At 36.2% G+C, this 24,124-nt stretch overlaps 1 protein-coding gene, 1 long non-coding RNA gene and 1 other non-coding gene across 5 annotated transcripts in view; 1 reads left to right on the top strand and 2 right to left on the bottom strand.

Annotated features, from left to right (window-relative positions):
- Positions 1–19,559, bottom strand: part of LOC111195542 (uncharacterized) — a 32,041-nt gene extending 12,482 nt beyond the window's left edge. The window contains exon 1 of the long non-coding RNA XR_002651727.2: positions 19,283–19,559. This is a non-coding gene — a long non-coding RNA (uncharacterized LOC111195542). The remainder of the gene's footprint in view (positions 1–19,282) is intronic.
- LOC103043027 (interleukin-4 receptor subunit alpha) overlaps positions 1–24,124 on the top strand; it is a 679,179-nt gene that overhangs the window by 172,492 nt on the left and 482,563 nt on the right. The gene's annotated exons all lie outside the window — the stretch shown is intronic.
- trnat-cgu (transfer RNA threonine (anticodon CGU)) lies at positions 23,035–23,106 on the bottom strand. Its single transcript has one exon. It is a non-coding gene; the product is annotated as a tRNA-Thr (tRNA).

The following is a 24,124-nucleotide window of genomic DNA, read 5'->3' as shown; positions in this document are numbered from 1 at the left end:
TTATGTTGGATGATGTAAGGGTGATTGCCTTCAGAAAGACTGTATTAGAGCATAGCTTTCGGTCCATTTAACATGAAATGTTTACACAATGTAAAGAGCAGCTGGTGTTTGTTTCAGATGGTTTAAACCAGAAAAAAAAGGAGTCTGGGGATTTAATATGACATTGAAATATTGCTTAATGTTATTGCGTGAATTCAAATAAATGCAGCAATTTCCATTACATAAAGTTAGAGCAAAATTTCTGCCAAGCGCAGGAGCTCAGGCAGACGCTCAAGGGCAACATGTCTTCACAAAGACATTCATTGACATTAACTACGCTCTATTTTCCCTGATTTATGTTATAAACTCTCAAAGGAAGGCTGCAACAAACTGTTCTTTTAGCAAAATTATAGAACAAATCTAGACCTTGAATCCAGTTTCCAATACTGTATAATAATAAAATGCCATATAGCTGGCCAATAGGAAATCACAGGGCTTCCCAGAATATGATATGTCACGATACATTGTCCATATTAATATAAGATATCACAATATTGTGATTTCTGTGATACTTCTAATATAACAAGACAGTTCTCTATGATACTTCACAGCATCTGTGTTACTAAGGAGGATAAAATACTCATAAATAAGCAAATACTAGGATTTAAGGATTTATTGGTGTCAGTTTCACAGAATTTAACAATCAATGTTCTTCACTGCAGGTTTACCCTTTTCATTTGATTATAATGACACCACATGGATTAATGCAGCAACAACTTTAGTACCATATTTTTTGGGCTATAAGGCGCACTATCAATAAACGTCTATTTTCTGGTCCTTTTTTATATGTAAGGCACACCGGTTGGCCACCCAAATTTGGTAGAAAAACTGTGAGTGTGACTGCAGTGTTGATCAGTGACTGGTGTGTCTCCGAAGTGTCTCTGCTGGTTGACCTGATGTTGCTAGGTGGTTGCTAAGGTCTTGCTATGGCATCCGTGCTGGTTGCTGTGTTGTTTCTAAGTGGTTGCTAAGGTGTTGCTATGGTATCTGTGCAGGTTGCTATGGTGTTGCTAAGCAGTTGCTAGGTGGTTCCTTAGGTGTTGCTATGGTGTCAATGGTGGTTGCTATTGTGTTGCTAAGTGGCTGCTAGATGGTTGCTAGGTGGTTGGTAGGTAATATATTTGCATAAATCAAACTAAAATGTGCATCGCGCAGGCTGCCATGGTATCTCTAGTGGTTGCTATGGTATCTGTGCTGGTTGCTATAGAGTTAACATTGCGGCCAGAGTAAAGGAGCCAAAAATCCAGAGGAATAACTGGAAGAAGACTTAAAAAGAACAGCACTAATTATATATCATATCATACATTATCATTTTCTAACTATATAATTTCTTTTATAAGTTTTTTGAGGTTAAGTTTTTAGAAAGCAATATATGCAATGGCAATGGCAAAGAATCATATTTTTATATTTCTACATTTTCTTAAAGCCAAGATTCATTTTAATACAGTTGGAAAGGGTTTTCGTACTCACGCTTCTATTTAAAAATACTCTTTAAAATAAAAGAGTAGTGTTGTGTCCCATGACTTTTGCCATATGCCATCAAAGCTCAAAAACGCTGCATTGATCTGTTGGATATGTTTTTTGGGACTCCTGAATTGAATGCGAAAGTGTCTGGTTTCTGCTAGATTCGCTTTTCTGTATAAACAGACAATTCTAGCCAGATGTTGCTGGTCACAATTAGTTTTTTTGTCCAAAGTGTCTCAGATTTTAAAGCTTGCCCATATTTCCTACTTCCAACACATCACCTTTAAGAAGTGCCAGTTTGTCAGTGGTAATAATGTTATAGCTGAGCTGTAAATAGGTAGAACATGAGCATGAAAAGAAGACACTTAGACCTTTAAAAGGTTCTCCACAATCACACTTTACATATCTTTTAAAAACTTTTTTTTTTCTAGAATCAAAAGTGATTCTACTATGGCATCCCCCAAGGCTCCATTCAAAGCCCCTTTATTTTTTAGGTTATACCACTGGTTCACTGTGGAATGTTGAAGTGCAGCACCTCCTGCGTTGCTGTTTTTGACTAAACCTCATTTCTCCAACATTACTGTGCTTTGGGACTTTTATCAGACCTTCAAGAACTGTTCGTTTTTTTTTTTAGAAGGTCATGTCCAACTTTATTAAACACCATGTGGTCTCCAGAGTTGCTGGTAGACTGGAGGACTGTTCTGCACAGCAGCTGCAGCAGCAGCAGTCCTTCATGTGATTACCAGACTCTGGAGACAAGCCACCTGATGATTCAGCAGAAAGCCTCATGGTGCGTTGCACCATGCTCCTACACACAGGCCCGGGAGTAATGGCTCCAATTAAGTCCCACACTGAAGATTAGCTGTAAACCTCAAGAGCCCACAATAGAAGTTAACGGACTTTCCCGCTACTCATAGACCGTGGAGTACGCCATGTGTAGGAGAACAGGAAAGTTAGAGGGGTGAACTGTTTAAAAATAAAGGTGTTACAAAAGATTATTTGATGCAATATCATAGAAGAACCACTTTTTGGTTCCACTAAGAACCATACACTGACATGCTAAGTCAAGGGCTAGCAGTATGTTAATTGATCATGAAGTGGTTTTACCTTGGGACGGCTATGGAAACCATCCAAACTTTTTTTTATGTATTCATGTCTAACTGTGATGCCACAATACAAGGAGGGTGAAGACTAGCACATGCCTCCTCCGACACATGTGGAGTCAGACTCCACCTCTTTATGAAGCATCACAGGAAAGCGCAGCGACTCGGTTCCGATACATCAGCTCACAGACGCCTCATGCTGATCGACATCACCCTAGATGTAATGAGGGGAAAGAGCAGCATCTAATGTACCCACCCAGAGAGAGCAAGACCAATTGTACTCTCTCGGGGCTCCGGCAGCTGATGGCAAGCTGCACGACCGGGATTCGAACCAGCGATCTCCCGATCAAAGTGGCAGCGCTTTAGACCGCTGGACCACTTAGTGCCCAACCAGCTACACTTTTTTAAGTTGTTAGGTATTATCTTGTGAGTGAGGAGATAAGCAGGAAACTGATATTGTACATAAGGCCATTCATTGTTCACTTTCTATACTTTCTGTCATAGGTTCACCTCCAGCCAATCAGAGACGATTCCCATGATCTCAGTCACCTGACTACTTGCTACACTCCCTGCACCTATTAGTCACTAGCCTGCACTTACAGCCTATTGCTACTTCTCATTATGTTTATATCTGCAAGCATCTAACCAGTTTATCAAGTCTGACAGATGTTTATACAGTAGGTTGTCATATAAACAGCTTTTTAACTTTTACTTTCAACTGAGTAAAAAAAAAAAAAAAAAAAAAAAAAAAAAAAAATATATATATATATATATATATATATATATATATATATATATATATATTGGTCCAATACTGATTCATGTTAACTGGAACTGATCTTTAAAATATATTATTTTACTTATGTTGTCCAAAAGCAAAGTAACCGTTTTGTCATGCGATTAATTCTTCACATGAACACAAACATCTTATATAATTTTTATTTCAGATTTTTCCCCATTTTCTCCCAATTTGGATATCCAATTGTCCCACCCCTTTGTGCGTCCCCATCACCGGTGACGCCCGTGACCCTTGGAGGATGCGGACGAGCACACGCCTCCTCTGACACGTGTGAAGTCAATCACCCCTTTTTTCGAGCTGCAGCGGATGAATCATTGCCTGAGCAGCATTACAGCGCGCTCGGAGGAAAGCACAGCGGCTAGGTTCCGATTCATCCGCTCACAGACGCCTCGTGCCGCCCGGCGCCACCTTAAGTGTGATAGGGAGAGAGCGCCATCTACCCACCCCAGAGGGAGCAGAGGCAATTTTGCTCCCTCTGAGCACCGGCAGCTTGATGGCAAAGCTGCATGAGCGGGGGTTCGAACCTGCGACCTCCCGCTCATAGTGGCAGCGCATTAGACCACTGGACCACTTGGCGCCGAACACAAACATCTTAAACAATTGTTGAGACATAATGAATTGGGACCATGTGTATTAGGATTGAACTGATTAAGAAAATCAGTGGTGATGTTACTTTCAACACAAACTTACATTACACCAGCCAAAAGTTTGGACATACCTTTTTATTAAATGTTTTTGTAACACTTTATTTTAAGGAACACAAATTAGGTGCTTATTAATGTCTCATTATTTGCTAAATAAAGCCTGAATTAGACATTTGTAACAGATTTATTCACTACTTATTAGGCTTTATTCCGTGTGTAAGTGTTATTGGTGCTTAATTAGGGGTCTGTGATTGATTAAATATTTATTCAGTTCTTTTTAGTGTCTAATTTGTGATGAACAGAACCTCACTTTAGAATATGGAGCACATCTTGGTCTATTAGTGATTTATTAACCCCTTATTAACTCAATAAACTCCAGCACAGCCATAAACTTGCCAAACTCACATAAATCAAACTGAGGAAAATTACACACTAATAATATATAGAAATAGCTAATAGTTAATGATTAATAATCTGTGTAACAGGGTGCTGACATAACTGTTTATTGTGCACTATAAGATCTAATACAGCCATTATTAATCATTTCTACATAACAGACCCTGAATTAAGCACCAATAACACTTACACAGAATAAAGCCTAATAAGTAGTGAATACATCATTTACAAATGTCTAATTAGGGCTTTATTAAGCAAATAATAAGACATTAATAAGCGACTAATTTGTGTTCCTTCAAATAAAGTGTTACCAATGTTTTTTAGTTTTACCTACATTGTTAATTAATACTGAAGTGATCCAGACTATAAAGGAACACATAAGGAATCATTAAGTATCATAAAAGTGTTAAACAAACCAAAATCATACTCTGTGAAGCATTTAGGTGCTCTTATCTGGGGAGCTGTTAACTTGCTGTTTTTGAGGCTTGAAACTCTAATTAACTTATTCTGTGCAACAAAGGTGACTCTTACTCTTGCTCTTCATTTCCTGGGGCAGTCCTAATGAGAGCCAGTTTCATCATGACATTTTTATTGGTCTTTGCAAAATGCACTTGAGGATACTTTCAAAGTTCTTGAAAATTTTCGGTTGACTGGCCTTCATTTCTCTTCATAGTTTGGATGACCTTAGTGTTAATCTACAATGCAGAAAATGTTTAAATAATGAAAAACTGATTTTAAGGTGCGTCTAAACTTTAGACTGGTACTGTATATGTGAAAGCAGTCCAGTTGCTCAGTGTTTCTTCTATGGCCTTGGTCAAAGACCCTTTATTTTTTGTTAATTGTACGACGTTTCCTGAGGAAATCATATTTAAAACCGTTAAAGAAGAATCATTCGCCTCTCTGCAGCAGAGCTCGCTGGGAGAAGCTGCTGGCGGTGCAGTGTGTGCTCTGACAGCGTGCCGGGCCTCTATGGGAAGGAATGGTCACAGAAGAGTGTTCCACCTGTGACTTGTGTCAGATACCAGTGGAAGTACGTTTACACTCTCCCTCATGTTGAACTCTAAATATAACCATAGAGGCAGGGTAAAGGGTAAACATATCCCTCTAGCATTGCACCAGGGCAACTTGTCATGTGAGATTTTTCAATATGCTTCGGCCTGCCTGCCTCGCCTGCACCTCTCAGCCGCATGCCTCGCTTCAGCAGCGCAATCAATGGCGTGGTCAAAGGGACGAATCAAAGAGTCAGACTGCTTGAATACGTGCGTCTGAAAGAGCAAATAAAGCTGATGTTTACTCGGATATCTCGGCTAAGTCAGGTTTATCAGATCTGCGTTGACTGCTCAATATAATTTATTGGATTCCACGCTAATGTAGAAGAATTAAGGAGATGATTCTACTTCACACATCCTCTTTATAATTAATACTGAAGTGCACATAACTAGGGGTGCAATAGTCACATAGCCGAACGTGCGATGTCACCTAAGGCAAATAAATAAAACACTTCATGTTGCAAAGTGTTTTAATTCTTAACACAAGAAGTACAGTAGATACACAGTGCTGTCTCTGTGTCTGTGTGAGTGAAATGCTGCTGCTGCCTGAGAAGCACAAGGGGGAGTGCGAGGGGAGGGGGTGCAGGAGTAAACATAAGGTAACCGCAGCATGGCCTCCATCCACATGGCTGGGCACGTGCTTGTAAACGCAAGTGTCGAAAGCTGTGCACCTCAGTCCAGCACAGTTTTGCGGCACAGATATTTCCAGTTACAGCTGAATTCACACTTTTAATCCCAGAAAAACTCTCTTATTTACCTTAAAAAAAAAAAAAACATTTAAATGCCTAAATGCCTAAACCAGGCAGTTTAGTCTGACCAAAACATGTGTTCTCAGTCTATACCATGGTCCACTTCCTCCTGTGTGAAACACTTTTCTAGATGGTTCTGAATTTTAGGCCAATTGCAGGAAGTTGAGTCAGTCTTTGAACAAACCAGAGGAAAAAAGAACTGGTGTTGTGCCGAAATCTGACAACCCTTGGCATACTAGTAGATTAACCCTTATTTATAAACAAGAAATAAGAGTTACTAATTCTGCTCCGGGAAAGAAAGAAATGAACTGCAAGATATGAGCTGTACAGGACTAGGATAGTAACATTAGCTGAGCTAACGTAGCCTAGGCATTTGCTTGGTTACCAAATGTATTTTACATGTGACTTGAATAGCACTATTGACGTACATTAATGAATTAACAGTACTTCTGAGGTAAATGTATAACTAAAACATCACTGCTGAGGTAAATTTGTACTTTGTTGGTTTGTCTGTCTGCTGGGATAATTGTGATATAAACATGATAAGTGTGAAATAATAACTTTTTTCATTTGTAGTTGTGTAGTTGCCAAAAATACATGAAGGCGAAGTAATGATTTTAGTATTGAACAAATTGGGAAATTTAATGAAAACTTGTTCAAATAGAAACACACATTTGTGAACTGCAAATTTCCATGACTTTACAGAAACCTTTGGGTATTTTTATTTTTCCAAAACGTATACAGTGTATATTCCATAATGTTTCCAGGTTTTTCATGACCATACGAACCCTGCTGATAGCAGGGAGACGCAGATGATTGGACGTCAAATTGGGGGGTTGTATTACTGATTGACTGTTTTGCATATGTGATGTGTCTGCGTACCAAAGTACATGGAAATGACCACAATACAGGCATTTTTTAAAGGTTATGACAGGAGTATAAAATTTTATGTAGGACTTGTATGTTGCATTACTTTAAAGGAACACATTTCAGCTATTAATAAAAGATATGGTTTAGGGTTTAGTGGCTCTTTAAAAAAAGCTTTTGATATGAAGTTTGGGTTTTATGTGATTGGCTAATCAGCAAAAATCTGATCTGATTATTGTTTGAGTCCTGTAAACTAAGAGTTTTACAGTTATCTAAATACTGAAGTTCATGTACAGTAAACTCTGACATTCTGCAGTAATCTGAATAGGAAATACATGTAAATCATTCCTAATGTATTGAACACTCTACAAACATACCGTTATATTCTGAATATTTCACGAAGAATTAAAATCACAGCAAACAGCAATCAGATTTCTACTTTCTGAACTCTCTCTCTCACTTTCTTTCTCTCTGAGCTTGTTGTATCTGGCTCTATGTCAGTAGATGGAGGCCGTCCAGCTGAGCTTATTAAAGCGAGAAATGGTGCTCTGGAGGCCCAGAGTGCAAGTTCTCCCCCTGCCTTAGCAAGCCCACCACATCTCTAGAGCTTCACATGGTGCTTGTGAGAGCGCTAAAAGTGATAAAGCTCTTGCATGGCGCTCACAATACTCCAAAATATTACGTGAAGAGATTTCTCTCAGCCATGAAACAACACTCATATAAGAACCACAGATATTTACAGAGCAAAATAGGCTACATTTCTGTTTTATATATATATATAACAAAAAGTAAAAAATTCACTGTGTTTTTAAACATGCTTTTGCTGATATTAAAAAAAGAAGAAAAGATTTAGAAAAATATCTAAAAGATGTTGGTAATATACCTGTTTCACTTTTTTTGTTTTACAGTTTTTATTGTATGTAACCAAAATATGTTGTAGAGAAACATGGCTGATTTTGGAAAACAAGATTTTGTACGTATTTCTGTCTGCAAAATGTTTTGAAAAACGTATAAAATAAAATTTATATAAAAGAAAGTCAAAAAGACAAGAATTTACTTCATTAAATTTCTACATACTTACTAAGCATTACATTGTGAAACTGAGGTGTTTAAAAACTCCAGCAGCACTGCTGCTGTATCTGATACACTCACTGTACCACCAGCAAAACACACACTAACACTCATACACCACCACCATGCTAATCAGTGCTAATCACTGCAGTGCTGAGAATAATAATGATCCACCATCCAAATAATAATAATAATAATAATAATAATAATAATAGCTGCTCTGTGGTGGTTTTCTTTCCTGTTTGGTTCTGAGTATTGAAGAACAGGGTGAAGGGACAATAATATTACAGTATAATATACTAAGTATAAGGAGAATCAGATCTTTAATTACTATATAAAAATAACTGCTCTTATAAGATCAGAGGAGCTATATATAAAAAAAAAACGATATTCAGGAACCCCCTGACCTCAATGTACTTCTTGGGAAATAATGTTAAATCCAGGTCAAAATTGATGTGAATCTTTTTCCTTCAGAACTGAATTCATTATTCATGTTCAGGAACAGTAATAATAAAGGTTCGAGGCTGCACCGCTGTGTCACTTGGAGTCAGTTCACTTGGCAGGGTGGACTTGGCTGTGTGAGGTGTCAGTAATGACTTTCCCAGCTGAACCTCTCACTAAATCCAGCCTCCAGTAAAGCTTATCAGGGCGATACATCAGCCTGAAAAAGATCTCCGTCTTATTCTCCTTTATATCACTTATACTCCAAAGGCTTCTTATAATTTTAACTGCTTTATTTGTTACTTACTGTACCATTAAAAAGTTTCACTACACCTTATCATTTAATTATTTTTATTTTTGGATTTTGTATTTTTTTCCTACATTGTAAATGAATATTGAAGTGATCCAGACTATGAAGGAACACATAAGGAATCATGTAGTAACTTAAAAGTGTTAAACAAACTATACTATGTGAAGAAGCTTTTAGGTGATCTTATCTGGGGAGCTGTTAACTTGCGGTTTCTGAGGCTGGTAACTCTGATGATCTTATCCTGTACAACAGAGGAAACTCTTACTCCTTCTTTCCTGGGGTGGTCCTGATGAGTGCCAGTTTCATCCTAACATTTTTTGATGGTCTTTGCAACTGCACTTTAGGATACTTTCAAAGTCTTTGTTAGACCTGGCCTTTAAAGTTTGTATCGACTGACCTTCATTTCTTAAAGTACTTTTGCTTTTTTTACTTAGTTGAGTAGTTCTTGCTTCTCATAATCTGGATTAGAACATTACTCAAATATTCACTATTCACTGTATACCTGTAACTCTACCTCTTCACTACTTTACTTTAACTGATGCTCTCAAACACTTTATTAAGAGACAAGAAATTCAAGTAATTAACTCTTGACGAGTTCAGCACAGCTGTTACCTGAAGGCCTGAATTCCAGGTGACACACACAAAGCGCTGTGCTGTTAAGATACGAACACGCCAAAGTCAGAGCTCACCTGCCTCTTAAAGGGAATAACTGCAAGTGACACACTGATTGGTTTATTTCACGTTACGCCCAAAAAACACACCCATGAATAATTAAAAGAATTGTTCATGGCTTTAGTGCATTTCTGAGCTGCGCATGTCGTATATTTTTGCACCCTCATGATACCAAAAGACACAATTACATGCTTAAAATCCAAGTTTTCTTTATAGTTTGGATGACTTTAGTATTCATCTACAATGCAGGACATTTTAAAATAATGAAAAACAGTAATGAATTTAAGGTGTGATCAAACTTTTGTCTAGTACTGTATGACATTAACCAATAAAAATGCTTTAATTAAGTAAAGCCACATGATCCATTATAGGAATGATTCATTCAACTGATTCAGATCTATCAGCTCTGTCCTCTTTATATGGTAAAGGTTGACGGGTGCAGAGCAGGCTAAGATTTCCAAGGTCTTGCCATGTGGCAAGTTACAACAAAACTCTTCCAAACAAATGTGGAGTACGACTGCTGAGATTCTTGGAACCACATCTTGTTTACACCTGGAAATGGAACTGAACCTGCTTTAAAAGTCACGGGAAGTAAAGTGGCAGTAAATTCAGCTGCAATGAATGTTCTGTTCTAACTCCGACCGAACTACTCACACAGTATCAATCTGCAGATCTCTTTATTAATACAGATTAATGCCGTTCCATTTGTAACTAGGGCTGTGTATTAAAAAAATGTGCCGATATTATGTGTATCATAATACAGGAGCTACAATTTGATATGTCAAGCAAGGGGATATATTGTTGTATAATTATTTAAGTCAAATTTTAGGAAAACTTTCATAGCATAAAACAAATGATTATATTTCTAATATTTAAATTAATGGTTATATTTTTATATTTATATATTTTAGATATACAGCATTGCCACTTAAAAATGATGAGTTTCTTTTACCAATTTTACCAAATTGAAAACCTCTAGAATATAATCAAAAGGAAGGTGGATGATCACAAACCATCAAACCAAACTGAACTGCTTGAATTTTTGCGCCAGGAGTAAAGGCATGAAGTTATCCAAAAGCAGTGTGTAAGACTGGTGGAGGAGAACATGATGCCAAGATGCAAGAAAACTGTGATTAAAAACCAGGGTTATTCCACCAAATATTGATTTCTGAACTCTTAAAACTTGTTTTCTTTGCATTATTTGAGGTCTGAAAGCTCTGCATCTTTTTTTGTTATTTCAGCCATTTCTCATTTTCTGCAAATAAATGCAGAAAATATATGATCTCCCAATTAAAGTGGAAGTGCTTTAGCCCGCTTGACCATTTAGCACCCATATATATTTTTCTTTAATATAATTTTAAAATGTATACTTTGCGGTATTTTGATTAGGGGCGCAAAATGATATTTCAAATTCTATCAGTATTGACAAATAATCAAAACAATACTTGCTGGCATATTTATTGTATGCTGGAAAGGACCAAGCCATACTGGCCATACTACTACAATTGTACGATACTGGCCATGCCACTTTAAAATGTTTATTCAAAATGTTAAATTAAAAACAAGCTTTAAAGTTGTGAGCAGTCTATGTAATAAGGGTTGGTTAAGTTATTGTGAAAACAAAAAATGAATGAACCAAATTTCTCAGTAAAAAGAACTGTATTGTGTGTATGTAGATGGTTGAAAGCTAAAATGTAAGGTATACAAATTTGTTTCAAAGGTTATAACGGGATGTCTATATGCAGCTCTGAAAAGAATTAAGAGCTCACTTCAGTTTCTGAATCAGTTTCTCTGATTTTGCTATTTATAGGTTTATGTTTGAGTAAAATGAACATTGTTGTTTTATTCTATAAACTACAGACAACAAATATTGTCATTTAGAGCATTTATTTGCAGAAAATGGGAAATGGCTGAAATAAGATAAGAATAAAAAAAAGATGAAGAGCTTACAGACCTAAAATAATGCAAAGAAAACAAGTTCATATTCATAAAGTTTTAAGAGTTCAGAAATCAATATTTGGTGGAATAACCCTGGTTTTTAATCACAGTTTTCATGCATTTTGGCATGTCCTCCTGCACCAGTCTTACACACTGCTTTTGGATAACTTTATGCTACTCACTTCTGGTGCAAGAATTCAAGCAGTTCAGTTTGGTTTGGTGGCTTGTGATCATCCATCTTCCTCTTGATTATATTCCAGAGGTTTTTTAATTTGGTAAAATGAAAGAAACTCATGAGTTTCACATTTTAAACTGAATTCAATGATATACATTTGTTTAAGGTGCACCTGTAATATTTCCTTAAGTAAACAGCAGCTGCTCTCACGCTGGTGAACGCTGTTACTCAGCCCCTCGTCAGATATGGCCGAGGGCGATGTGGTGTAATTATGCAGAATGGGTGTAAATGACCAGCGCATTCTGTCAAGTCTCTGCCTGCATGCACCCCAACATTCTTCAAAATGACAGGAGGTTTAGCATCGAGCTGCGAGTTTCCCCGGCCTGGAATTCCTTCAGCGCTCATCTGTTCGCTCTACGGATATTGTCCCAAAGGCGAAAAGCTCACTGTGGAGGTTTTAAGGCTTTAGGAGAAACATAAGAGACGTGCAATGTAAGGATGACGTACGGAGCTGTCGTCAGCAGACGATGGATGAAAGCAATAAGTCAAGTAAACTAATCTAACCACCTGAGCAGATGCAGCATGCCCAAGGCATTTGGTAAGCTACAGTTAAAACCACGCTGCTGATACGCCCAAGCTGCAAGCAGCTCGCCTGGAGCAAAACAACATAATTGAGTGCTGAACGCAGTGTACAGCGGGTAAAAACCAGCAGTGTTTCTGTAACCATCAAAAACCTTCTTTGCCTGCGTTCAATTCATCAGCACTGTTAAAGTGGAGAAAATGCGTAGAAGCCTGCTTGGAGTCACATGCTTAAATCATTCATAAGTGTGAAGAAGCGTGTTCTGGGTTCTTCCCCTAAAAGAAGACAGAACGCCTTTATCCTGAGACGATTCAGGACAGTTATGCTCTTGGATATTAAGGTTACTGTAGCTCCAGGCGTAGACCTTTGGTACTGTGTATAAATAGAGGTTCTTTAAACTTTCTACATAAAAAAAAAGTTTCTCAAAAGAATCTTTTGGGGGCACATTACAGAGTCTACAAAACCCAAATATGTCCGATTATAAGTGCTGGTATGAGTGTGTGTGTGTGACTGAGTCACAATATGGATATTATTCATTCTCTGAACAGGAGGCGTGATACAGTTGTGCATGGAATACGATGAGATAAGATGCTATAAATATATCTCTGACAAAAGGGAATGGTATCTTCTGTTTTTGGAGGGGGCATTCCAACATTCAACACAAACAACAAAAAGGTTTGTTATGAGTTTGGAATGGGGTTTGGTGTGAGGGGTAAAATATTGTGAAAGTGTGAATAAAATGATACATTTTTAAATATTGTGATAATATGTTTACCATAAAGGCACGTTTGGGCATGTTTGAGTTGAGTTTAGGGTAAGCTTGGAGTGAGATTTGGGGCAAGTTTAAGGTAAGTGTGAGGTAAGCTTGGAGTGAGCTTAGAATGAGATTTGGGGAAGGTTTGAGGTGAGTTTGAGTTGAGGTTTGGGCAAGTTTGGGATGAGCCTGGAGTAAAGTTTAGGGCAAGTATGAGGTAAGTTTGGGGTGAGATTTGGGGTAAGTTTGAGGTGAGTTTGGGGTAAGTTTGGTGTGAGCTTTGAGTGAGATTTGAGGCAAGCTTCGGATGAGTTTCAGGTTAGATTTGGGTGTTTAGGGTGAGTTTGAAATGAGATTTCAGGCTAGTTTGGGATGAGTTTGGGGTGAGCTTGAAATATGATTTATAGCTAGTTTGGGATGAGTTTGGGGTGAGTTTGAAATATGATTTAGAGCTAGTTTGGGGTGAGCTTGAAATATGATTTAGAGCTAGTTTGGGATGAGTTTGGGGTGAGTTTGAAATATGATTTAGAGCTAGTTTGGGATGAGCTTGGGGTGAGCTTGAAAGGAGATTTGGGGCAAGTTTGGGATGAGTTTGGGGTGAGTTTGAAATATGATTTAGAGCTAGTTTGGGATGAGTTTGGGGTGAGCTTGAAAGGAGATTTGGGGCAAGTTTGGGATGAGTTTGGGGTGAGCCTGAAAGGAGATTTGGGGCTAGTTTTGGATGAGTTTGGGGTGAGCTTGAAATGAGATTTGGGGTAAGTTTGGGGTGATCTTGGGGGGAGGTTAGGCATGAGCTTAGAGTGAGTTTGGAATTAATTAGTTTTGGATTAACTGGTAGGGGATGAACTAGCTTGGGTGAGCTTGGGTGGGTTTGGAGTGAATTTGGGGTGGGTTTGGGATGGGGTTTAAAGTGAGGTAAGGACCAAACTCTGTATATCATGATAAAGTTTGTATATGTGTATAAGTTTGTATATAAGTAAATGTCTTTAAATATTGTGATACTATTTTCACTAAATAGCTCACCCCTTCTAATGAAGAAAAAGGATGGGGGTTGAAATGTTTTGGGATGAGTTTAGAAAGAATTTTGGGTTTTGGGTTAGGTTTGGCTGAGCTTGGGGGTGGGTTTGAGGTTGAGTTTGTAGTGAACTGGTGTAGGATGAGTTTGGGGGTGAGGTTTGGGGTGGAGTTTGAGATGAGCTTGGGACGAGCTTGAGAAGAGTTTGGGCTGAATTTTGGGCTGAGTTTGGGGTGATGTTTGGGCTGAGTTTTGGGCTAGGTTTGGCTGAGTTTGGGGGTGGGTTTGAGGGTGAGTTTGTAGTGAACTGGTGTAAGATGAGTTTGGGGGTAAGGTTTGGTTTGGAGTTTCAGATGAGCTTGGGACGAGCTTGAGAAGAGTTTGGGCTGAATTTTGGGCTGAGTTTGGGGTGAGGTTTGGACTGAATTTGGGGTGAGCTTGAGATGAGTTTAGGTGAGTTTGGGGGTGAGGTTTGGGGTGGAGTTTGGGGGTGAGGTTTGGGACAAGCTTGAGACGAGTTTCGGATAAAATTGGGGTGGAGTTTGGGATAAGCTTGATACAATATTTAGGATGACTTTGGGGGTGATGTTGGGATGAGTTTGGGAGGAGCTTGAGCTGAGTTTGGGAGTGAGTTTGGGGTCAGACATGATTGAAATGGAAATTAGTTATTTTAAAATGATCCTGAATATTAAGAGAATTCATATTTTTCATGTCTAATTGGAGATGACACTGTGTGCTGCTGATAATGTTCACACCATTTATTAGGTTAAAACAGACCCTTAACTAAAGCATTATTCAGCTAAAGCTACAAATCCAGATTATGATCCTGTGCACTCTGTGGCTTTCTCAGTATTCAGTATGTAGTGTCAGGTATTCCTGTACTATCAACAAGGCTGTGCCACTCAGTCACTGCCACCCGCTAGATTCCATATATCTTAACTCAAGCATACCACATCTCTAAACAACTCCTAATGAATTCCCCCCACCCCCGCCCCATCCAGCGTCCCATCCCACTGTCCCGTCTGCACCGAGTGAACTGTCCTGCATGTGAAAAGCACTGACTGACTCTGAGCTCAGCTAATTTAACTCTGACCAACAGATCCAATATTAATATTAACCCCTGTTTTAACATTTTATAGGAGAATTTACCTCAGCCAGGCCTTTAAATACAGCATGGAGATCAGTGCAAGAGCAATAAGGATTTTTAGGGGCATTATGATGGTGAAACTGAAACACAAGTGCCCCCAAAAGCCCCTCATTCTCCCTGCGGCATTGTACCTTATACTATTAGAGTAATGTTTCACCTCATAAAGCTTGTTTTTCTCCTTCTGGGATTTTCTACTTGAGAAATCTTGGATTTTGAGAGAGATTTTAAGGATATTTGGCAATATTTAGGCAGAGTCAGATAAGAATTGACACTGTAACTTGGTGGGAATGACATATGGTTTGTTTAGGTTGCAAGAAAGCCAAAACCCTAGTTTACACAACTTCAAATGTAAAGTGAATTCTGGATATACACTGAAACTTTACATTTTTAAACCCATAAACCCTGTTTTCATATACCACACTTCCACACACTCATGACTACATTCCTCTTATAATAAAGCTTAATCAGTTTAATTGGCCCTAGAGTTGAACCCTGTGGGACTCCTCTTGATGTGCTAATCCAAACCGTTGCCAGGCAAATTACATCAGTTTCTGCATTAGGGTTAATAATATAATTAACCTTATTCTATTATATTTTAATATTTTTACAGCAAAAACTTTCCTTGCTTTCCAAGCAACTTGGAGACCCAATATTTATCTAGATTCCTTAATCCAGGGTTCATACACAATTTTTTAACCAATAAATTTCCATGACTTTTCCATGCTTTCACTGGAAATTCTCATGACCATACGATCTTTAAAACACCAGTACAGACATAGACAATACTAAAAATCCTTGTTAAAACTGGTTATAATAGGCCTTTATCTTACCTAAAATGGATGAAAAAAAAATTAAAAACTTTAGCTGAATAACATTTCTGCACATGTATGCCTTATTTATTTTTATTTGTCTGAATGAAGAGACAGCATTTAATTATATTTTTTTAATGTGTGAATTCACAGTTATAGTGCAGCTAAAACTCCAGTCAGAGTAGGACTCTAGCTAATTGTGCAGCCAGCTAGCTAATTTAAATTAAGTAATTAAATTACTTACTTTTTTAGAACCAAAACAGATTTTCTCAGTAAACTAAGTATACAGAGATTACAAACACATCCAATAGAAAACCTGCAGTTGTGTAAGGGTGAGCACCAGAAGCGGGACTTTGCGGGCCAGTTGGATTGAAATCAAAACTCATCTCGCCCCCAAGATCCCGCCACTGACATCACAAAGTTTTTAGAGTCTGTATTAAATGGTAGGGGTGGGACAAAATATCGATATTGCGATATACAGTATCGTATTTAATATGAAATATATTCAGCTCTGAACAGCAGTTTTACAGTATGTCCTCCTGTACTGTTTAACAGGGAGCTCGTCGGGTTTCAAACGCACTTAATCATCTTTACTGAGCTCCAGCACACCTAACAGGAGCACAGTTAACAAGAGCACAGCTAACAGAAGCATGGCTAATATGTGGTGGATGTTCCTCAATCATATTTACTGAGCTCCAGCACAGCTAACAAAAGCACAGCTAACAGGAGCACAGCTAACATGTGGTGAATGTTCCTTAATTATCTTTACTGAGCTCCAGCACTCCTAACAGAAACACAGCTAACTGGAGCACAGCTCACAGGAGCACAGCTAACATGTGGTGGATGTTCCTCATTCATCTTTTACTGAGCTCCAGCAGACCTAACAGAAGCACAGCTAACAGGAGCACAGCTAACAGGAGCACAGCTAACATGTGGTGAATGTTTCTTAATTATCTTTACTGAGCTCCAGCACACCTAACAGGAGCACAGCTAACAGGAGCACAGCCATAATGTGTGGATGTTCCTCCAGCACAGACTAAAGTCTGGTGTGTGTTGGTAATACGGCATCACACTATAGTTTAATACTTTAGACCCATGTATGATCCTGGACGCCTCTGACTCCAGTCTACCTCTAACATCTAAATTCACACAAACACTGCAAACTGTTTTCACAATACAAGTGTCAGCTGACATCTAAATTAACTAGCTAACCTACATACATTAGTGTTTAGTTTAACAGCAAGATAGGATTTACACATACAACACAGACAACACATAGCTAGCTAAGTATAAAAACAGTAAAAAATATTAGTTAATTAGTTAACTTAGGTTAACATATATAATATATAGGTCATGTATATACTAGGGGTGTGCTATATCATATCATACACAATAATATAGACAAAATATCGTAAAACATTTTATTTAAAATTGTTTACTACATTTCTGAATACCTTTATCACAAAACTACTTTTGAAATATGGTGGTGTTATTTTTAATGGGCCATCAGGGTACAACTGTTCTTATTTCCCATTAAATAGTATCTATTAGATACCTCTAGAATATATCTCATGTTCATCTACAGCTGAATGTTTCTGTGTAAAATCTGGAACATGTAGTTTTGTCTCAGAAGTGTCTTTTTGTTATAAACCTATGGGATGATTATATGTATTAAATATTGTGATATATATTGTATATCGCCATTCAGCTTAAAAATATCGATTCATTGTTTTGTCATACTGACAAGAGTATTGTTATCATAAAACCTGACATATTGTGATATATATATATATATATATATATATATATATATATATATATATATATATATATATATATATATATATATATTTACTGTTGGCTGCCTCTACTTATATTTGATGCTAGAACAGTTAGAGAGTGTAAGAATGATGTATTATGTGGATATTAATTAGTTTTAAATTCATTGTCTTGTCATATTGCAAAGAATAGCGTTATCACAAAACACTCTGAAATATTGTGATACTATTTTAGGGCCATATCGCCCACCCTTAATATATATATATTGACTATTGTCTGCCTCTACTAAGATATTAAAGATGTTTAATAAGTTAGTATAGCGATTTACAGAGGATATGTGGTGATATTTGATGTAAGGACAGTTAGAGAGTGTAAGAATGGTATATCGTGGAAATTAATTTGTTTTAACTTCATTGTTTTGTCATATTGCCAAGAATATTGTTATCACAAAACACCCTGAAATATTGTGATATTATTCTATTTAGGGCTATATCGCCCACCCCTAAATATATATATTATATTAAATATGCCTGTTGGCTGCCTGTAATGAGAGATTCGAGAGGTTTAACAAGTTAATAAAGCGATTTACAGAGTATATAAGGTGATATTTGATGTAAGAACTGTGTAAGAATTGTGGAAATTCATTTGTTTTAAATTCGTAGTTTTGTCATATTGCCAAGAATATTGTTATGAAAAAAAAAACATCCTGAAATGTTGCGATAGAGGATATATGGTGATATTTGTAAGAACAGGTAGAGAGTATAAAAATTATGTATTGTTAAGTTTTAAACTTGTTGTTTTGTCATATTGCCAAGAATAGTGTTATTGATAAACACTCTAAAATATTGTAATATTATTTTAGGGCCATATTGCCCACCCATAATATATATATATATATATATATATATATATATATATATATATATATATATATATATATATATATATATATATAATATGCCTGTTGGCTGCCTGTAATGAGAGATTTGAGAGGTTTAATAATTAAATAAAGCAATTTCTAGAGGATATAAGGTGATATTTTATGTAAGAACAGTTAGAGAGTGTGAGAATGGTAGAATAGAGCAGAATAAAGGCAGTGAATAGGAGATAATCTCGCTCCAGACAGTGTTTTCTGCTCCCTGGAGAGTTCAGGTAGCCTAACCTACACGTTACTCTGTCTCTCTCAGACGCAATCTGTCTGTCTGCCCCGGTCTGCGGGAGCAGCACCCCTGAATCTGCCTCAAATCTGCCTTAAATCTGAGGAAAGCCCTCAGTAAAGGCGGTAAAGGACAGTGGGAGAGTCTAAGGCTGAATAATGAAGAGATAAAGCGGCTCTAAATCGCGTCCTTTTCTTCATTTATCTCTGTTCCTCCTCTAAACGCCTCTGATCCGCAGGCTGATTGAGAGCAGGGCGATAGAAAGGCGCTGATTATATCGGATTATATCGGCGGATGTCGGTAGTTGGTGTGCGGGTAACTCACCGTGTCTGAGCGGCGGAGCGCGGAGAGCTCGGCGGCGGCTCGGGCTGAGTCTCGGGTCAGTGTGGGACTCGGTCTGCGGGATGTTAATCAGCTGGTGTAGCTTTAAGGCGGAGAGCTCGGCGGCGCTGGACCTGAATCACTGACTCACTGACTGACTGACTGACTGAGTCTCTGCATGTTAAAGATCTCACCGCTCCCAGAACAGCGCTCTGATCACACACACCCCCCCGGGGGAAGCCCAGGCCGCGGAGGGGCTGATCCAGAACCACCAGCTCCACCAGAACCACTGACTGACAGCTACCAGCGCTCTTTAATCATATAGATAACATGGAACAATGCATGTAAAACTTCAATACTTAAATACTTTAACATTTCACATCAATATTTGAATATTATTATTTTTAATAATAATTAGTTTTATCACAGAATAAAAATAGTTTTAAAATATATTTATCTGATTTGCAATTTTTTTTGCAAAATAATGAACAAAAAAATTATAATTTTCCAATTTGTCCAATTTGCTATTTTTGTGCCCCTTACACTCAGAATATATAAAATATCAGATTTTTCCTTATTTTTTAGTTTTTCTGTTAAAATATTGAAGAACAAACATGTTTCACCAATTTTTACAATATTTACTATATTTTTATTTCTACCTTTTATAATCAGAATTTCAGGGGAAAAAATATTTATTCAGGATTATTTAAAAATAGTCTTTAATCGATCATATGATTTTTCCAACATTTTATTTATTTTTTCCTTAAAATAGTGAAGAAAATATGGGTTTCACCATTTTTATACAATATTTCTTTCTACTATATATTTTATTTAATTTTATTGAATTAAAATAAAATTAGTGTTTACTAACTGATTTAACCATTTTTCCAATTTTCTATTTTTTTTTCTTTCTACCCCTCGCAATCAAAATTATATTTTAAAACACTGTCTGTAATTAATTGTTCAAAATAGTTTGTAAAATAGTTTTCTATCTATTTTTCAATTGCTATTTTTTTATTTCTGCCTTTCGCAATCCTAATTTTAGAAAAAAAAAATAGTTTTCATGGATTTGAAAGAAAGATAATTGACAAAAATCACAGAACATATTCTGTGATTAATTATTAATTATATAAAAAATAATTATATTAAAACATTTTTTAAAATAATTATATTAAATATTTTTTAAGTAGTTTTACATTATTTTGAAAATGTTTATATCACAATTTCAGTGTGTCTTTAATTGATTTGTAATTTAACTGTTTCTTTTTTTCTATTTTGCCACTCACAATCAGAACTTCCAAAAAACATTTTACAAATATGTTTTCATTATTTATGACCAATTAAAGACTTTTTTTTCATGGTTCCTGAAATTCTGATTGTAAGACCCAACCATCCTCATTACATTACACGATAGAAAAATGAAAAAAAAAAAAAATCCCCTTGAAATTCTGTTTGTGAAAGGCAGAAATAAGAAAATTGATGAAATTGTATTTAATCTTCATTAGGCCAAATGTAGAAGATAAATAAGGTTTGACACGAAATGTTCTATTTTTATGTAACATTAAACTGATATTAGTCAAGCACCACTATCAGTTCACACACACAATGATTTTCAATTAACTTTCAGCTAGGCTTGGACTGCTAGAACTATTTACTACTTGTCCAACCGAATGGAGAGAAGCTTCAGGACTCCTGTCCCGTGCTCTCTCACTCCTTTATTACCTCCCTGCTGCTTTAAAAGGGAGTGAAGTTTAAGCCGTGGTGTGAGTGGAAGTGAAGTAAGTGATGGGGCTTCTGCCAGATAGATTTTCCTAGAAATCACAGCCAAGTATAGAAACTAGGCAAGTGATGTTCTTAGAAATCACTGAGACGTGCTGGCACAGTTTTCTTTTTTATTTCTCGCTCTGCAAACAACATTGATACGTTTTTAAATTAAAGTTTATATTTAACACATAATTTTATAAAAGAAAGAGCCCAAAATAGGATGATTTATTTATCAGTCTATTGCTGTCCAAATTAACCCAGCTTTATATTAGATTTCTTGCGATTTGCCTCCCCCTATCGACGCTCTTTAGCATTACATCACATGGCATCACAACACTGACCTGCTCCTACTGCTGGTTTTAGATGGGCTAAGCTGGCCTTTTAAAACAAGAGCCCAGACCTATTCTGAATATTGATGCCAAATTACAAATTTAATCAGATAAATTTAGTGAGAAGCTCATTACCATTATCATTTTCATATTGTGGCACATGACTGTAAATATTTTACATTAAAATCTTGATGTAATATGTATAAAACAACATATTGCATTTTTTCTGCCCCTTGTAATCAGAATTTAAGGAAAATGTTAATTTAAAAATAGTTTTTAATTAATTATCTGATTTTTTATTTTTTTATTTTTTTGTCACTCTGCCCCTTGCAAACAGAAATTCCGGAAAAATGAACAAAAAAAAGTCAGTTTAACGTTTATCAGTATTTTGATTGTTTGAGGCTAAATATGACTTTTAAATCATTGTTCATCCATTTTTCCAATTTTTAGTTTTTAATTTCTGCCTTTTGCAATGATAATTTAAAAATATCTTCTTCTGATTGATACATATAGCATATTTATATACCTTATAAATATAATATATTTATATTTCTAACTGCCTGACAAATCAAGTGCTAGCCTTTTCCACATTCCAGTAGGAATGCATAGAATGTTAGGCATCAAAATTGTTTGGCCAATAGAGAAATAAGTGTTTTATTGTTTTTTTTTATTTATGTAAAGTATCAGTCAAAAGTATGGACAGACCTCTTCTAATTCAATGAGTTTTCTCTTTCTTTTTATGATTGTTTACATTGTAAATGTAATATTAAAGACTCTACATTAAAGCTATACAGGAACACTATAGCTGTAATATTCTGTAAACAAAATATTAAACTATTCTATAAACAAAAAGTGTTAAACAAAACAGAATATGTTTTTTATACTTTAGATTCTTCTAAGTATCACATGTATCTTTGAGGAAAGATCTGCAAACTCTTGGTATTTTAATCTCAGTGTCTTCATGAGGGAGAGTCACCTGGAATAGTTTTCTCAGTGTCTTGAATGAAGGAGTTTCTGGAGGTGCTGAACAATAGAACAGATTAATGCACAAAAAAAAAAACCCACAGTCAGAATTTTACCTTTCTACCCTTCATAATTAGAAAATAAATATTTAAATATATATAATATAAAATATACATATAAAATATTATATATACATATAAAATTATTTTTTATTTATTTATCTGATTTACATTCCCCCCCAATTTTCTAGTTTACTTTTCTGCCAATTGCAATAAGAATTTCAGAAGAAAATGAACATAAATGAGTCTTTAATCAATTATATAATTTTCCCATTTTTCTCACACTCAAAATTTAAAAATAAAAAAATAATCAATTATCAGATTTATTTCTTAATTAAAGTAGAGAATAACAAATGTGTTTCATTATTTTTTACATGTATATATATAAATTCCCCTAAATTTCCTTCGGGATAAATAAAGTATCTATCCATCTATCTATCGATCCGTCTATCATCTATCTACTATCATAATCAGAATTTCTGGGGAAAAATGTCTTTAATCGATTATATTTTTCTAATTTATTTATATATCGGCTTGTTTAATCTAACACTGACTTTTAGTTTACTCTTGGACAGAGGTTAAACAAAAATGTGAAAATAAACATCTTCAAAAGTAATTCAATTTTTTTTTTTACTAAAAAAGGCACGGACGGGGTTCGAACCCGCGATCTTCGGTTTACGAGACCGACGCCTTACCACTTGGCCACCGCGCCTGCGCCGTTTCACCGGCTCGGACCACTTATAAAGACTGTACATAACTGGTTCAGTATGTACTGTTTCTCATAGTTGCGTGTTTTTACCAGCTAAGTGAGCTAACTTTAGACGTTTATTTAGTCTGACTGAAAAGAACACCGCATATAAATCAAGTTATTTAGCAATTATCCGAGATTTATACAATATTCAAACTCGTAGCTTGGTTTTAGTTGACGCTACCTGTAGATATCTAACTAGCTGTTTGTTAGCCCTAGCTAGCTCATGTTAAACCTGTTGTTTTAACTAACGTTAACTAACCTAACTAGTTAACTCGTTAGATAACTAGCTAGTCTCAAACCTCACTTAATATGTCTTTGACGGCGAATTTATGTTATCATTAAAGCTTTTGCCTTCAAATTAGTATTTAATTGTATGTTATCCTTCCCAAGTTGTCACCTGTATGTCGTTTGACGCCTGAAATAAAATGCAACTCAGGTTAACAGTGTCTTTTCTAAGGCCTCCACAGGGGGAGGCTCTGTAATCGCAGCGTTTCTACGTCGCTTCTCAAACAACTTTTATAACCTAGGTTAGCTAATTAAAATGTTTTTAAGTTTTAATTTCACGCTAAATTAGTTAATCTAGCCAACTTTGTACGTTAGAGAATATTGTGTTTGAGGCAGATTTATGCCAGATTTTAACTAGCCTTGGCACAACCACCACAACTCAGCAAGATCACTGAAGAAGAAGCAAAGGGCAGATATATTAGCTAAGCTATGTTAACTATTTATTAAATGTATTACTTTGTTCATGTTTTAGCTTAGATTTTAGATGCCAGCCGTGGTAAAACAGACACAGTTAAATTGCTGTTTCTGTTCATTGAATCTCCATTAGTGTAGTACAAGCTAGCTAGCTAAACTGTTAACCTTAAAATGCTAAAATGTTAGATAGCTTATATGCTAGCTAACTTAAATTTTTACTGTTAGTTAGTTTAATAGCTAGCTAGCTAAAACGTTATTTAATAGCTAGCTAAAATGTTAT

This window comes from Astyanax mexicanus, chromosome 3 (assembly GCF_023375975.1).
Source record: "Astyanax mexicanus isolate ESR-SI-001 chromosome 3, AstMex3_surface, whole genome shotgun sequence".
NCBI lineage: Eukaryota > Metazoa > Chordata > Actinopteri > Characiformes > Acestrorhamphidae > Astyanax > Astyanax mexicanus.
The sequence above is the reverse complement of the archived record's forward strand: the minus strand, read 5'-3'. Positions and strand labels throughout refer to the sequence as shown.